Source organism: Canis lupus, chromosome 1, assembly GCF_003254725.2.
Source record: "Canis lupus dingo isolate Sandy chromosome 1, ASM325472v2, whole genome shotgun sequence".
Lineage (NCBI taxonomy): Eukaryota > Metazoa > Chordata > Mammalia > Carnivora > Canidae > Canis > Canis lupus.
In genome coordinates, this window is record NC_064243.1 from 88,232,906 (window position 1) to 88,247,924 (window position 15,019).

General features: G+C 41.5%; 1 pseudogene; it reads left to right on the forward strand.

Annotated features, from left to right (window-relative positions):
- The first annotated feature begins 10,210 nt into the window (after positions 1-10,210).
- On the forward strand, positions 10,211-14,391 carry LOC112643854 (DPH3 homolog; annotated as a pseudogene).
- The last annotated feature ends 628 nt before the right edge of the window (positions 14,392-15,019 follow it).

Here is a 15,019-nt window from a genome sequence, read left to right on the forward strand (position 1 = left end):
CCAGTGGAGTATAAAATGGTGCAGCTGCTTTGCCAAAAAGTCTGACAGTTCCTCAAAATGTGTAACATAGAGTTACCATAAGACTCAGCAATTCCCTTCTAGATGTATACCAGAAAGAAGTTAAAATATATATCCACTTAAAAACTTAAATATAAATACTAACAGCAGCATTATTCATAATCACCAAAGAGTGAAAACAGTCCAAATACCAATCAACTGATGAAGAGATGAATAAAATTTGGTATATCCATACAATGGAATGCTGTTTAGTAACAGAAAGAGGAATGAAGTACTGATTCACACTACAACATGGATGACCTTTGGAAATATTATGCTGAGTAAAAGAAACCAGATACAAAGGAAGACATGCTGTATGAATCTATTTATTTAAAATGTCCAGAATTGGCAAATCCATAGAGACAACCCCTTCTTCAATCTTCCTCCCAGGAGAACACAGGCATACAAGGCTGGATCTCCAACAATGACCTTGAAAGTGGAAGCCAGTGCTAGGAATTTTGGTGAAGACTCCTTCGAGGTACCTGTGGATCCACCATACCATATCCAGAAGCAGTATTTCCCAGTTTCTTTTATTCAAGAGAGAAGAAAATTCTGTTTAAGTCATTGATATTTTGAATTTTCTGTCACATGCAACTGAATCTCATCTTCACTGATAAAATAACTACTGAGACAATGGTGGGAGGGAATGTTGAAGGGATGTGGTTAAGAGAGTCACACTCTCAATACCAGTAACAGGTCACCAGACAGATACTGTCAAAAATAGATAAGTCAATAAATAACAACATAACCACACTATTTAAAAATGGAGAGGAGTTAAAAAAAAAAAAAAAAAGAACAGCTAAATGAATTTGAAAGTCATTGCTTCAGAGAGCAGAACTGGGGAATGGGGAAGGTGAGGCAGGGGCTACTTCCTTTTGTTATAGGTTTTTTACAAAATATTTGGGTTTCTTGATGTTATGCATATGTTACTTTGATAACAATCAAAATTCATTTCCTTAAAAAAAAGCTAATCAAGCACAAAACAATTTCTCTAGGAATCTCAGCATTCAGCATCTAGGGCAGAAAATCTGAGCCTTTTCTCACACAACTTAAGCATTAAAAATGCTGACTCTGATCCCACTTCTAACCACCAACTAAAATTCTACACCCAGTTCTAATGGGCGTGGGGGTTCCCATACCACCATGAGATTCTCAGGCACCAACTGGGTACCCAACAATTCAACTCAATTCTGATACTGTCTACCTGGAAACAGCATCAGATCCACAGATTAAAGGTTTGGTTCTACAAGACTTCCTCCTCCCTGCCCACTTCAGATGCCAATCACAAATCCAGGTTGTCACTTGTGCTTCTCACCCATCGACTATAAATGGACCTCCACTATTGGATTGGATTAATCTGCTAAAAGTAGCTCGTAGAACGCAGAGAAATATTTCACTTACCAAATTCTTTGTTTATTATAAAAGGATATAACTCAGAAATAGCCTGATGGAAGAGATGCACTGGGCAAAGTAGGGAGAAAGGGCGTGGAGCATCTAAGGTCTCTGAGTGCACCACTCTTGCACACCTCAACATGTTCACCAACCCAGTAGCTCTCTGAAATCTTTTTTTCTTCTTTTGGCTTTTTTGGGGTTTTGCTGTTATTGTCGTTGTTTGTTTGTCGTTGTTTTACAGAAGCTTCTTTACATAGGCATGATTGATTAAATCATTGGCCATTAGTGATCAATTTATAAACAAAAGCCTTTTATGGCTCTACTGCTCTCATTACTTAGGAAATTCCAAGGGCTTTAGAAGCTCTGTGCCAGAAACAATGGATAAAGACCAAATATGTTTCTTTTTTAAAAAGATTTTTTTAAGTATTTGAGAGAGAGAGAGAGCATGTGTGCGCGCACACACACGCCTGCACAGCAATGGGAGGGGCAAAGGGAGAGGGAGAACCAGACTCCCCACTGAGCAGTGTGCCCTACTGGGACTCCATCCCAGAACCCTGAAATCATGACCTGGGCTGAAAGCAGATGGTTAACTGACTGAGCTACCCAGGTGCCCCTATGTTTCTTATTATAAATCACAGTATCACACCAGTCCTTTTAGCTCCTGTCCTTGCTGTGTACCTGGCTATTCCCCTGACAGAAGGACACTCAGAATGGCTGTTTACCATTTAAGGATGACACACTCCCTTATTCCCAGAAACTTGATGTCTCAAAACTTTAACTACATCTATCCACAACATAAGAGCCCCAATATTGGTGTACTCAATAAATTCGCTCAGTGTATGTGAATTGATGCACTTGATCCTGCTCCTTCTTAGCAAGGACTGAATTTCTAAAGGTGTCATGGGCAACTTGCAGGCCCCTTCATTTGGAAATGGCATGAAAAGAGAAGTGAGCCAAAAAGCGTACACAAGGCGTGTCACAGAGCGCCTCATAGGTTTGAAACCTTGTGGTATCTTCAGATGCCAGTGCTCTGACAGCATAGCCCTCACCTAGGGTATGCAGAATGTAACCCTACTGGGCAAGCTCGGGACCAATCTTTAGTCTCAGATCTTTGCCAATAACCCAGCCCTCTCCGTGGCCCTGTTGTTCACACATCACTGAAGCTGTATATCTGTGAGGCACTTTGTTCTTTGTTTTAAAGATTTCATTTATTTATTCATAAGAGACACATAGAGAGAGGCAGAGATATAGGCAGAGGGAGAAGCAGCTCCATGCAGGGAGCCCGATGTGGGACTCCATCCCAGGACCCTGAGATCACAACCTGAGCTGAAGGCAGATGCTCAACCATTAAGCCACTCAGGTGCCCCCTATGTGAGGCACTTTGAACCCATTAGAGCAGGGGAGACCTGGTCTCTGCCTTCACAGAGCTTTGTCCTTCAAGTTTGTCAGAAGATTCAACTGTTTAAACTTAAGGACTTTATAAGGGGGCATAGTATTTTGACCAACTGGGTAACCAGAAAGAGGCAGAGACACAGGCAGAGGGAGAAGCAGGCTCCATGCAGGGAGCCCAAAATGGGACTCGATCCTCGGTCTCCAGGATCATACCCCGGGCTGAAGTTGGTGCCAAACCGCTGAGCCATCAGGGCTGCCCCATCTTCCTCTGTTTTCAAGTATAAATACCCAGGAGTGCCTGGGTGGCTCAGTCAGGTAAGTGCCTGACTCTTGATTTCAGCTCAGGTCATGATCTCAGGGTTGTGAGATGGAGCTCTGTATTAGGCTCTGTACTGGGCATGGAGTCTGCTTAAGATTCTCTCTCTCTCTCCCTCTCTCCTTCTGCTCCTCCCACCCCCCCAAAAAAAAGTATAATTATCCAGCATCTTGGGAGCACCTTGGTATACACACTTAGAGACTTAGCGCAAATGTGGCTGTTCATATTTTCCAAAGCCATCAACAGCAAAATTTCCAGTCTTGCATTCTTCCAGAACCTGGCCTCTCTTCATCCAAAGGCAGATTCTGTTTGGTCTCTCTTTGAGCCCTACTGAGACTGATGACCGTTTCATTGAATAGAATGTGGTAGAAATAATGATTTCTGACTTGTGAGGCTAGGTCAGGGGAGATATAATTTCCTCCTGGCTGGCTCCCTCTGGACTTGAGTGTACATCTGAATTTTTCACAATTTTTCCTAATCTTAGTGTGCAGTATCTCAGTTCTTGACTGTGGAACACAGCCATCATGCTGTGAGGAAGTCTAAACCAACTCTCAGAGAAACTGCATGGGAAAATGGAAGTAGAGGGCACCTGGGTGGCTCAGTGGTTGAGTATCTGCCTTCGGCTTAGGTGGTGATCCCAGGGTCCCGGGATGGAGTCCTGCATCATGGTCCCCACAGGGAGCCTACTTCTCCCTCTGCCTATGTCTCTGCCTCTCTCTCTGTGTGTCTCTCATGAATAAATAAATAAATAATCCTTAAAAAGGAAAATAGGGATCCCTGGGTGGTGCAGCGGTTTGGCGCCTGCCTTTGGCCCAGGGCGTGATCCCGGAGACCCAGGATCGAGTCCCACGTCGGGCTCCCGGTGCATGGAGTCCGCTTCTCCCTCTGCCTGTGTCTCTGCCTCTCTCTCTCTCTCTCTCTCTCTGTGACTATCATAAATAAATAAAAATTTATTAAAAAAATAATAAATAAAAAAAATAAAAAGGAAAATGGAAGCAGAGGAGAGCTGCAAGTCCAGACAACAGCCAGCACCAACTAGTAGACATGTGTGTGAATGAGCTCTCAGAAGAGTCCAGCCCCCAGCCTTCAAGACCTCTAGCTAAGGCTGCAAACATTGGTTATAATCTTAACTTGAATTGCTCAAGTCTACAGAGCTGGGCAAAGGTGAAGCCCTTCTAACTGTAAAATCCTTTCCCATTTTACAAGAGTGGGTACTGTGTGCAAAGGAGGTAGGGAGTTTTATTGGTTTCTCTCAGAAGCTCTTGGAAAATGCAAAAGAATATCCTTTGGGCCTCAAATCAAAAGCCTTTGAGGAAAAGTCTCCAAGCATACAATAGAGAATTGTCTGGCAAACACAGATCCAGGGCTCCCAGCCGGGAAGGCCAGCTGAGAAGGAACATTTCTCTGGGACCCTTCATAAGCCTCTCCAGCCCCTATTATTTGTGTGATTATGCAGCTGACAAGATTTCAAGAAATGCATGGACAGCAAAACCACAGACCAGCGGCAAACCCAGGCGCAAAGAAAAAAACTGAGTTTCACGTCTGTTGCAGAAGACCTGGCAGGGAGCAGATTTCCTCATGGCCACATCGCTGTCACCTTCCTTCATTAGTCAGGCTCCTAATCTTAGTGTGCAATATCTCAGTTGTCACCAAAGAGAACTCTCAACTGGCTGAGTAATTACAGCCCAGAATAGCACACTGGAAGTGGGCAAGCCAGCAGGCATTGCTAAATTATGGAACAGGGTGGGTAGGAGGGAGATTTCTGTGAATGCTGGTGATCCACGAGTCTGCCTGTAACATGACCTTCCTTTCTACCTAGGGAAAAAGTTGGAATAGCCAGTGTGTTGCTATTGTTGCACATGTTGCTATATGCTTTAGGGAAGGAGAAGCAAATCCAAAGTAGAGAGCTATTACATGTCACCCCCCAAAAAGTCGTCATCGTTAACACTCTTTTATTCATTTTGCCAGATTAAAAGGGGGGGGGTAGTTTTGTTGTCTTGTAGTTATAAAAATTAATATATTTTCACTGTGAAAAATTCAGATGTACACTAAAGTCTAAAAAAGAAAGTAAAAAAATATATATAAAAAATAAAAATAAAAAATAAAGTAAAAAATCACTAGTAATTTCATTATCCAAAGCTCAGTAATAACACTGTTAATTTTTGGTGTTTTCCAGTATACAGCTGGTACTTGCCACCCAGATCTTTTCCCTCTTTCTTCTAGAAAAATTTTTTCCCAAACTTCTTTTGGAACATACTGCCTCCTGCTAGTTCTCAGCCTAGTGGTTTAGGGATTACTTTGATGTCAACTCCATGACTGGGTCTTTAATGATTTTGGCCAACAATTATTGCCCATCCCCCTGGCCAAAGAATTTGGTGCAGGCTTGGTCATGTGACCCAAGTCAGTCCAACCGGAGTGAAATTCATGTCTTTTTCTAGGGCATTGAAACAAAGAGGCTTTCCAGGTCCTATTGGACTTTAATGAGGAAGCGTGTAACCCAGGAACTGTTGGCAGCTCTATTGGTATCGTGAGAGAAGAAACAACTCCATGGAATGCAGGAGAGAGAGACAGAAAGAAATCGGGCCTTCAGGGACATTACTGAGCCCCTGGAAAGTGTGCCTTTTCAGCTACAGAAATCTGTAACTTGCTTTACTGTTCAACCTGCTTTGAGTCAAGTTTGCAGTTACTAGCAGCGGGGGAAGTATTCTCATCAATGTCAGATCCTTCAGACATCTTTCTGCGTACATCCCCTTATCTCACCCCCACACTTAAGAAACTTTATGAAAAAAACAGGGCTTGTAATATCTTTCCATATCAAGAGATACAGACTTACATAATAATGATGTCTAATGTTCTTGCCATTTATATCTCTATTTACATGTCATCTTGGTCAGGCTTTTCCTAACCTACTTAATCTAAAGCAGCTCCCACTCCGTCACTACCACAGTCCTTTTTAATTTTTATCATAGCACTTACATGACCCAACTTTTAAAAATTTATCTATCTATTTATCCTATGTCACCAACCCCTAAAATGTCAGCTCCGTAAAAAAAGAAATCGTCTGAGTTCGGTGGTTGAGCATGCCTTCAGATTAGGGCCTGATCCCAGGGTCCCGGGATCAAGTCCCACATCATGTTCCCTGCATGGAGCCTGCTTCTCCCTTTGTCTGTGTCTCTGTCTCTCTTTCTCTCTGTGTCTCTCATGAATAAATAAAATAAAATCCTAAAAAAAATAAATCATCTATATCCTTAGATTTTATCCCAGAATTCTTACAAAGTAGATGTTAGATAAGCGCCTTTGAATGAATGACTGAATATCTAAGTATTTCATGTGTATACCATCATTTATGTCCACCAAGTTCCTATTGTTTGATATTTATTTAGGTTGTTTCCAAGTCTTCAGACATAAAAATGGCTCTGTGACATCTTTGTACATTTATTATTTCCTTAGTATAAATTCTTGAAGCTGAACTGTGGATCCAAGCCAAAGGGTTGTGATGTATACTGCTATGTCGTCTTACAATCTGTACCAGTTTATAGTTCCACTACAAAACATACATCTCTAAGGTTCTACATCCTTCCCCATAGAGGAAAACCATATCTCCTTGCTGTTTCATTTTCATGACATTATTAATGTCATGAAAATGACATTAAATATGACATTAAATATTTTTTCACATATTCATTGACATTAAATATTTTTTCACATATTCATTAGTTAGGTGCATTGTTTTTTTTTAAAAAAATTCTATCCTTTGTCCATTTTTCTTTTTTTTTTATTTTATTTTATTTTATTTTATTTTTTTTAAATTTTTATTTATTTATGATAGTCACACAGAGAGAGAGAGAGGCAGAGACACAGGCAGAGGGAGAAGCAGGCTCCATGCCGGGAGCCCGACATGGGATTCGATCCCAGGTCTCCAGGATCACGCCCTGGGCCAAAGGCAGGCGCCAAACCGCTGCACCACCCAGGGATCCCGTCTTTTTTTAAAGATTTTATTTATTTATTCATGAGAGACACAGAGAGAGAGAGAGAGAGGCAGAGACACAGGTAGAGGGAGAAGCAGGCTCCATGCAGGGAGCCCAACGTGGGACTCCTTCCCGGGTCTCCCGGATCAGGCACTGGGCTGAAGGTGGCGCTAAATCGCTGAGCCACCCAGGCTGCACTCTTTGTCCATTTTTCTTTTGGGTTTTCAGCTTTCCTTAATGATACGATGGAATATTTTTTTAAAGAGTAGGTTGAAGGTATTAACCTACAATTTGTATGATATTAATATCCAGACATCTAGAGCTGAGCCTCCAAACATTCACAGAAGTTAGAAAGTTTTGCTACATTCTGATTCTTTCCTTGCTGGGTGGCTTCTCAGAGAGGGAAATGTTGGGATCCCAAGGTGGTAGAGGCCAAGTGGCTGCACTTGATTCTCAAAGACATGGTCAGCATGGCTACAGTAATGGGCAGTAGAAAGGATCAGTAATACGCCTGACATGCAGAGGTCTTTGGCTTGGGCTAGTTGATAATAGTATCCTCAGAACTCATAGAGATGGCTAGTCTTCAAAAATCTTATTTGATTTGCATAAGCCAAAAGCTTTAGTTTTGGTAAAGAGACATGAATTTTCATAATGGAAAGGCACAGCCCCTCAGTCAATTTCCCGTTGTGAGCAGTTCACATGACCAAAGCCCCTTGAATTGGGGGTGGGGGGGAGTTGGGCCCATTGAAGAAATAACTCACTACACCACTAGAAAAACCTCCCAGCCTTCCTCCAGAGGACCTGAGACCATTTATCAGATGACTATGGATTGGAAAAAGAAAAAATAATCAGACTTTTGGAGGATTACTGATCATTTGTTTAAATTGAATTACTGGTTTGAATTGATCCTACTTTCTTATGACCCAAAATACCACTCATGCCCACCAGTTAGAGGACTTAACCGAAGTCAAGATAAATACGGGATTCAGATCTGTTTCATTGAGGAACCCTAGTGGGTTCCTGAACTCCCCTGTCATTATCTCTCTATATCAAGAACATACAACTGGATTCAATCTACATAATAACTGACAAAATCCCCCATAGGATCATAACTGTATCTATCTCTCCATCCATCCATCCATCCATCCATCTTACTACTACTAAAGCTACTATTACTACTATGATTAATAATCAGAAAATATCAAGACACTATCGTAACAATAATAAGAGCTGCCTCCTATTGGGTACTATGTATCAAAGACTGGTTTAAGCCCTTTATATGGATTTACTCGTTTCTCATGACACAGAGATTGCTAGGAACCTACCTCATTTTATTCATTTCTTTTCTTTTCTTTTCTTTTTTAGAAAGAGAGAGCACAAGCGTGAGTGTGAGCATGAGTAGGGAGGGGCAGAGGGAGAAGGAGAGACAGACAAAATCTCTAACTGGCTCCATGCTCAGTGTGAGCCCAACATGGGGCTTGATTTCATGACCCTGAGATCATGACCTGAGCTAAAATTAAGAGTCCAAAGCTCAACCGACTGGGCCACCCAAGCACCCACCCCTTTTTTTTAAGTAGTCTCCACTCCCAGCATGGAGCCTGATGTGGGGTTCAAACTCACAATCCTGAGACCAAGACCTGGGCTGAGATCAAAAGTCAGAAGCCGAACCGACTGAGCCACCCAAGAGCCCCTGTTCATTTTTGAGACCTTAGGGACCAGGCACTCAATTAAGTGCATGTTACAGGAAGTACCTATGACTGGTTTGTCTGGTTGTTCATGATAGTCTTTTTTTTTTTTTTTTTTAAGGATTTTATTTATTCATTCATGAGAGACACAGAAAGAGAGGCAGAGACACAGGCAGGGGGAGGAGAAGCAGGCTCAAGGCAGGGAGCCCGATGCGGGAATTGATCCTGAGACTCCAGGATCATGCCCTGGGCCAAAGGCAGGCGCTAAACCGCTGAGCCACCCAGGGATTCCTGTTGATGATAGTCTTAAACAGACCTTCCCTTGTAGGCGAGGGCTTTGGGCTATCCTCCTTGGAACTTCTCTCCTCTTCTCCAGGCCTGACATATGGCCTGTTGATCCTCTCCCTATCAACTCCATGTTCAGCACCTGCCTGAGGTCTAGGTATGTGGAGAGATCTGTTTGGACACACCTCAAGCTGCTCCTCAGCATTCTAGTTCTTAAACATGGGTGTTTGCCCTCCAACCTCATCAACAGTAGCTGTGGATGAGGGATGACCCAGCAGCAAGGGACACATATCTAGTCACTTGTGTCATTAAGGGGCTGCATTATGCAGGCCTACAGCTTTGTCTCCCACATACCCCAAAATATCTGGCACCCAAACATGCAGAGAAGGAAGCTCTATTTTTGCTAGAAGGCATTTTAACCATTATTTGTTTTGGGTTTTAATACCTTCTTATCGGGCAGCCCCGGTGGTGCAGCGGTTTAGTGCTGCCTGCAGCCCGGGGTGTGATCCTGGAGACCCAGGATCAAGTCCCACGTCAAGCTCCCTGCATGGAGCCTGCTTCTCCCTCTGCCTATGTCTCTGCCTCTCTCTCTATGAATAAATAAATAAAATCTTATAAAAAATAATAATACCTTATCTTCACTCTTAGGATCCTAATAATTCTGGGATGTTAGTCAGAGGAGTTCAAAGGATAATAATCAAAATAATGGTTTTGAGCCTCCAGGATATTATACTAAATGAAAGAAGCCAGACACACAAAAGGTCACATATGTAGGAGTCCACTTATAAAACATCCAGAGTAGGCAACTCTATAGAGAAAACAGACCAGCAGAGGCCAGGAGCTAGAGGAGGGGTACATGGAGAGTAACTACTTAAAGGAAACAAGTTTTCTTTGTGAGGTGATGAAAATATCATGGAACTAGATAGAGGTGATGTTTCCTCAACACAGAATATGCCAAGTGTCACTGAATTGTATACTTTAAAAATGGTTAATGGGTAATTTCATATTATATGAATTTTACATTAAGAAAAAAAGCATAAGATTTCCTGAACTGGTGCATGCTAGCACTAGGCTGGGACTGCATCCAGGCTGGGTATCAGCTGGCCCCAGTGATAATGGCTATGTTTCAAAATGAGGTGGATACAGCCTGAAAATAAAAGGTTGGAGAACCATTTACCATTCGAATGGTCCTCAAAAGAAAGCAGGGGTAGCCATCCTTATATCAGATAAACTAAAATTTACCCCAAAGACTGTAGTGAGAGATGAAGAGGGACACTATATCATACTTAAAGGATCTATTCAACAAGAAGACTTAACAATCCTCAATATATATGCCCCGAATGTGGGAGCTGCCAAATATATCAATCAATTATTAACCAAAGTGAAGAAATACTTAGATAATAATACACTTATACTTGGTGACTTCAATCTAGCTCTTTCTATACTCGATAGGTCTTCTAAGCACAACATCTCCAAAGAAACGAGAGCTTTAAATGATACACTGGACCAGATGGATTTCACAGATATCTACAGAACTTTACATCCAAACTCAACTGAATACACATTCTTCTCAAGCGCACATGGAACTTTCTCCAGAATAGACCACATATTGGGTCACAAATCGGGTCTGAACCGATACCAAAAGATTGGGATTGTCCCCTGCATATTCTCAGACCATAATGCCTTGAAATTAGAACTAAATCACAGCAAGAAGTTTGGAAGGACCTCAAACACGTGGAGGTTAAGGACCATCCTGCTAAAAGATAAAAGGGTCAACCAGGAAATTAAGGAAGAATTAAAAAGATTCATGGAAACTAATGAGAATGAAGATACAACCATTCAAAATCTTTGGGATGCAGCAAAAGCAGTCCTAAGGGGGAAATACATCGCAATACAAGCATCCATTCAAAAACTGGAAAGAACTCAAATACAAAAGCTAACCTTACACATAAAGGAGCTAGAGAAAAAACAGCAAATAGATCCTACACCCAAGAGAAGAAGGGAGTTAATAAAGATTCGAGCAGAACTCAACGAAATCGAGACCAGAAGAACTGTGGAACAGATCAACAAAACCAGGAGTTGGTTCTTTGAAAGAATTAACAAGATAGATAAACCATTAGCCAGCCTTATTAAAAAGAAGAGAGAGAGGACTCAAATTAATAAAATCATGAATGAGAAAGGAGAGATCACTACCAACACCAAGGAAATACAAATGATCTTAAAAACATATTATGAACAGCTATACGCCAATAAATTAGGCAATCTAGAAGAAATGGACGCATTCCTGGAAAGCCACAAACTACCAAAACTGGAACAGGAAGAAATAGAAAACCTGAACAGGCCAATAACCAGGGAGGAAATTGAAGCAGTCATCAAAAACCTCCCAAGACACAAGAGTCCAGGGCCAGATGGCTTCCCAGGGGAATTTTATCAAACGTTTAAAGAAGAAACCATACCTATTCTCCTAAAGCTGTTTGGAAAGATAGAAAGAGATGGAGTACTTCCAAATTCGTTCTATGAGGCCAGCATCACCTTAATTCCAAAACCAGACAAAGACCCCGCCAAAAAGGAGAATTACAGACCAATATCCCTGATGAACATGGATGCAAAAATTCTCAACAAGATACTGACCAATAGGATCCAACAGTACATTAAAAAAATTATTCACCATGACCAAGTAGGATTTATCCCTGGGACACAAGGCTGGCTCAACACCCGTAAAACAATCAATGTGATTCATCATATCAGCAAGAGAAAAACCAAGAACCATATGATCCTCTCATTGGATGCAGAGAAAGCATTTGACAAAATACAGCATCCATTCCTGATCAAAACTCTTCAGAGTGTAGGGATAGAGGGAACATTCCTCGACATCTTAAAAGCCATCTATGAAAAGCCCACAGCAAATATCATTCTCAATGGGGAAGCACTGGGAGCCTTTCCCCTAAGATCAGGAACAAGACAGGGATGTCCACTCTCACCACTGCTGTTCAACATAGTACTGGAAGTCCTAGCCTCAGCAATCAGACAACAAAAAGACATTAAAGGCATTCAAATTGGCAAAGAAGAAGTCAAACTCTCCCTCTTCGCCGATGACATAATACTCTACATAGAAAACCCAAAAGTCTCCACCCCAAGATTGCTAGAACTCATACAGCAATTCGGTAGCGTGGCAGGATACAAAATCAATGCCCAGAAGTCAGTGGCATTTCTATACGCTAACAATGAGACTGAAGAAAGAGAAATTAAGGAGTCAATCCCATTTACAATTGCACCCAAAAGCATAAGATACCTAGGAATAAACCTAACCAAAGATGTAAAGGATCTATATCCTCAAAACTATAGAACACTTCTGAAAGAAATTGAGGAAGACACAAAGAGATGGAAAAATATTCCATGCTCATGGATTGGCAGAATTAATATTGTGAAAATGTCAATGTTACCCAGGGCAATATACACGTTTAATGCAATCCCTATCAAAATACCATGGACTTTCTTCAGAGAGTTAGAACAAATTATTTTAAGATTTGTGTGGAATCAGAAAAGACCCCGAATAGCCAGGGGAATTTTAAAAAAGAAAACCATATCTGGGGGCATCACAATGCCAGATTTCAGGTTGTACTACAAAGCTGTGGTCATCAAGACAGTGTGGTACTGGCACAAAAACAGACATATAGATCAGTGGAACAGAATAGAGAATCCAGAAGTGGACCCTGAACTTTATGGGCAACTAATATTCGATAAAGGAGGAAAGACTATCCATTGGAAGAAAGACAGTCTCTTCAACAAATGGTGCTGGGAAAATTGGACATCCACATGCAGAAGAATGAAACTAGACCACTCTCTTTCACCATACACAAAGATAAACTCAAAATGGATGAAAGATCTAAATGTGAGACAAGATTCCATCAAAATCCTAGAGAAGAACACAGGCAACACCCTTTTTGAACTCGGCCATAGTAACTTCTTGTAAGATACATCCACGAAGGCAAAAGAAACAAAAGCAAAAATGAACTATTGGGACTTCATCAAGATAAGAAGCTTTTGCACAGCAAAGGATACAGTCAACAAAACTCAAAGACAACCTACAGAATGGGAGAAGATATTTGCAAATGACATATCAGATAAAGGGCTAGTTTCCAAGATCTATAAAGAACTTCTTAAACTCAACACCAAAGAAACAAACAATCCAATCATGAAATGGGCAAAAGACATGAACAGAAATCTCACAGAGGAAGACATAGACATGGCCAACAAGCACATGAGAAAATGCTCTGCATCACTTGCCATCAGGGAAATACAAATCAAAACCACAATGAGATACCACCTCACACCAGTGAGAATGGGGAAAATTAACAAGGCAGGAAACAACAAATGTTGGAGAGGATGTGGAGAAAAGGGAACCCTCATACACTGTTGGTGGGAATGTGAACTGGTGCAGCCACTCTGGAAAACTGTGTGGAGGTTCCTCAAACAGTTAAAAATATACCTGCCCTACGACCCAGCAATTGCACTGTTGGGGATTTACCCCAAAGATACAAATGCAATGAAACGCCGGGACACCTGCACCCCGATGTTTATAGCAGCAATGGCCACGATAGCCAAACTGTGGAAGGAGCCTCGGTGTCCAACAAAAGATGAATGGATAAAGAAGATGTGGTTTATGTATACAATGGAATATTACTCAGCTATTAGAAATGACAATTACACACCATTTGCTTCAACGTGGATGGAACTGGAGGGTATTATGCTGAGTGAAGTAAGCCAGTCGGAGAAGGACAAACATTATATGTTCTCATTCATTTGGGGAATATAAATAATAGTGAAAGGGAATATAAGGGAAGGGGGAAGAAATGTGTGGGAAATATCAGAAAGGGAGACAGAACGTAAAGACTGCTAACTCTGGGAAACGAACTAGGGGTGGTAGAAGGGGAAGAGGGCGGGGGGTGGGAGTGAATGGGTGACGGGCACTGGGGGTTATTCTGTATGTTAGTAAATTGAACACCAATAAAAAATAAATTAAAAAAAAAAAGAAAAAAATAATTAAAAAAAAAAAAAAACCAAAATGAGGTGGAGATCAAGGACTTCCAATATGATGAAGACTCAGAGGCATATTTCTAGCCCTGCCCATGTGGGGATAACTTCTGCATTATGAAGGAAGATTTGGAGAATGGAAAGACGTAGCAATGGGACCAGCTGCTTTGTCATTGTAAAAGTGATTTATGACAAAAAACAGTTTAGGTGTGGAGAAACAGTCCCAGCCTCTTCCATCCACAAAGAATTAGTTAAATGCTGAAGAAGACTTTAGAAATCCAAATCCTGAACTCTTGGGAATGAGTCAAGGTGGAAAAATCAAAGACAAAGTTACTGACTTCTTCATGGGGACAGCTATTCTATAACTGGCTCTTCTGTTAGAATGTGGATCCTTTCTATTGGCTGCCAAGTTCATCTTCAATTAAGGAAGCAAGTCCATGGGATACCTGGGTGACTCAGTGGTTGAGCGTCTGCCTTTGGCTCAGGTCATGATCCTGGGGTCCTAGGATCAAGTCCCACACCGGGTTCCCCACAGGAGCCTGTTTCTCCCTTTGCCTATGTCTCTGCCTCTCTCTCTCTGTGTTTCTCATTAATAAATATCTACATACATACTTTATACAAGCAAGTCCATGAAATGACATACCTGGATTTTGTGTTTAGAACTTTGAATTGGAAGTGTCCTTAATTTTCCTTGTGATTTTATTTATTTATTTTAATTTTATTTATTTATGAGAGACACAGGCAGAGGGAGAAGCAGGCCCCATGCAGGGAGCCTGACTTGGGACTCGATCTTGGGACCCTAGGACCACTCCCCGGGCCGAAGGCAGGTGCCAAACCACTCTGCCACCCAGGGATCCCCCTCCATGAGATTTTTTTGAAGATGAATTTTT